The following is a 3,627-nucleotide window of genomic DNA, read 5'->3' as shown; positions in this document are numbered from 1 at the left end:
TGTAGAAACAATTTTTAATGCAAAAGTTTTAATTAAATGTTAATTTATAAATATTTTCTTTATTTTTAGAGTAGCAAAAAGCCATTTCTCCATTATGAATTGGTGAGAATTATTGAGGAATTTTTCACGTCAAAGTATATATGCTTTATATCAACTTGACATATATAGCGTTGGGATCATCTAGCGGTGTCAAAAATTTCCAAGAGGTGGGAATTTCCGCGGGGGCCGCTCTGAATGGGGCTCTAATGATAAAAAAAAATTTGTAGGATAGAGATGGGGAGCAAAATTTCTCCGAGACAGGTGCGGGGACTCGAACGGGGATTCCCGTCCATTTCCGATAATTCCCTGAATGTTGTGAACTTGTTTAATAACATTTACTTTATCTCTAATATAGGAGTTTTTTTAGTAATTTCACTCCTTGAAAACCCTAATCCTATTCAAAATTTTATTTTATGGACTATGATTTGTTATATTATATTTCTGGACTTATAATATTAGATAAGATATGTTTGTGTATTTGTAATAATATTTTGTAGTTTGTTTTTTTTATTTTTTTATATTTTTTATTATAATTTCCATATGAAGGTTAAACATAGGGAGATGGGGAATGGTGCCCCGCGAAAAATGTAGGGAACGCGCAAAATGGTGATGGAGACAATTATTCTTCCATGGCGGAGAATGGGATGGGGACAGGGATTAATTCTGGGGGCGAGGACGAAGAGCAGGGAGGCATCCCCCGCTTTGCCCCGTCCCGCCCCATTAACATCCCTCGGACCATCTAGCAAAAAACATATGTATATTTGCTTAACAGCTAGACAAATACTAATATTGACGGGGTCTAAGAAATTTAGAACTATATCTTGTTGGACTAATTCTTTTGAATGGTCAAGTCCAATAATTAGAATTATTTTTCTCACTTGAAAACTAATTTTTTTTTTCAAGAAATTGGTACCGAATTATAATTTAAATGAATCCAATTTAGAGAGAGGTAACTTCTTTTCAATATTAATCAAAATATTTTATTAAATTAGAAATTTTGAACTCTAATAGAATTAAAAGAATAATTTTATAATAAAAAATTAACTAACTAATAAATAATTTTTTATACCTATCAATTTAAATTTTAAAACAACTTTTAAAAAAAATTAACTTACAATTCTCGTATCAAAAGTTTGGTCATTGTGGCCCACTGAGAATATTTATTTTGGTTATATTTGTTGTTCTCTTGTCACATACTCTTTGTTGTTATGATAATTTTTTTAATTTTTATTTTTGGACATTTAAATATTTTTATGTTGTTGTTTTGATGTATAATTACTTTACCACTCTTATATTTTTCCCTATGCATATTTTGATGTTTTGTAACAAATGTTTTTAACAATATATAATATTATTCTATATCAAAATAATATAACTAATTTAGCATAGGTTGTAACTTTTGAAGGTGAATAAGTAATTATTATTTTTATATTTTATTCTCTGAAATTGTACAGTTAGAGAAGTATGAAAGAATTGTATAATATGTTGACTTAGCAAAGCATCTAGAAGCTGCCGTTAGAAATTAGAAGAGTGTAAAAACTTTCTGTTAGAAATTTACTGCACTTATTGTAACTAACTATCCAGCTCATCAAGTGTAGTAACTGTGTATAAATGACCTGTACGTAAATATCTCCATGCTATTATTGTTATATGAAACTATAATCACTAACCAAAAATTCTTCATTCTCTCTCTTCTACCTCCATTTGCTCTTCTTCAACCGTTTCTGATACCTTACATGGTATCAGAGCTGAATAATCCATAGAATCTGAAAATAGATGCATATATTTATAAAATTATTAAATATTTAAATTGCTCCAAGGATCCTGAAATAAATGAAGTATATACTGAAATTAAAACTAAATACACTGAATTTATAAATTTGACGAAAAAATGTGAACATAACCGATATAGTGAATAGGGTCATCAAAATGATATCCAAATCTATCAAACTATTTTGTTTATTTTTTAAAATAGGCAACTTTATAATCTCAAAAATACTCATAAAATTAAAATGTTGAATGAATTTAGTTTGATTAATTTGAAAAATAAAGAAGCTGGTCAATGAGTCGAATGAATTAGCTCGTTTATTTTATTTATTTTTGAAAATTTCAATTATTTTACGATTCAACCCAGATACTAAACTCCAAACTCAATAACCCAATTGCAAGAAAAGAAATGTCGTCCAAAGTTTGGTATCTAACTCAAAAATTGATTATTTTGGGATATTATTAAAAAAATTCAATTTAGTTTGAAAAAAAAAAAAACTAATTAACGTATTACTTTGATGGATTGGATTTATAATTAAATTAAAATTTATTTCTATGTATCGTTCTTGTCCCCAATGTTTTCGTTCTATTTAAGTCCTTAATGTTTCAAAATCGTCTCAATTTTATCCTGCCGTCAATTCTGTTAACGGATCCCTAACGGCAGGACAACATTGAGTCCGTTTTAAAACGTTAGGAACAACTTTGGACTTACACCAAACGTTGGGGACAAAAACAATACTTTATTCTTTATGGGTTTATAAGTGTTAGTCGTTCCTCACACTTTGAATTAGTTTTTTGAGTTGAGTTAGACTAGTTCAATCTCAATTCTAATATAAAGAAAAAAAAAATGTTAAGGATAGATGTCACAAATAAAAATTTTAATAAACAATAATATTACTTTTTAAAAATTTTCAATATGATAAAAATGTATGGAAAAATGTTAAAACTTTTTATTTTACCTTCGTTAACTAATGCCGAAAGTCCCATTTTTCTCCATTCATGGACTATGTCAATGTGACATGATAATGGTGGTTATCAATAGCTTAAATCTTAGTACAACTTGTACAATAAAAAAAAAATATTGAAAGTAATAGATAGATTTGAGAAGTGAAATTAAATTATACATGAATTGAAGGATGACTGTGAAACATCGTATTAATCTCTTCCACCTCCACAATGATATCACACACTCCAATTCATAAATGAAAACATCAATTTTGATGCATCTTTTAATCATTTCAAAGTCTTGTGTTTAAGATAGGAGGGCAAAGATAACAACAATATATGATGGAAGCTTGAGAAAGTCAAAACAAGTTTAGTCATTATTATATAAACTTGGAATGGATCCTCTCAATTTAATATGAGAGAAGGATTCAATGCTGAACACACTTCTTTAATTTTCATTCATGTTCTCTATATATTATGTTACAAATTTAATATCAACAAATTAATAACAAAGCAATACATTATTAAAGAAGATTAATACACGCGACAAAAGCTCAATTCGTATTTTATAAGAACATGATTCTGGTCCTTATTACTATTACGAGAGCTCTTTTAGAATAATTTGTAAGTGATCTTTATACGCACTCATTGCGAGTAGGTGAAAACTTAGTTGCAGTCGACTTCACGTGAAGTTGATAACTGAGAGTTGTTAGATGATTTCACTGATTTGATTAAATTTTCATTTAACGGCCCTCAGCTATTAACTTTATGTGAAGTCGACTGCACCTTATAAGTAATGTCAAACTCTCACAAAGTTTCTCTACACATTTCCTGAAAAGAATAAATAAATAGAAGCAGCTTGCCAAGTAGGATTGG

Source organism: Arachis ipaensis, chromosome B09 (genome assembly GCF_000816755.2).
Source record: "Arachis ipaensis cultivar K30076 chromosome B09, Araip1.1, whole genome shotgun sequence".
NCBI lineage: Eukaryota > Viridiplantae > Streptophyta > Magnoliopsida > Fabales > Fabaceae > Arachis > Arachis ipaensis.
Note: the sequence above shows the minus strand (reverse complement) of the source record.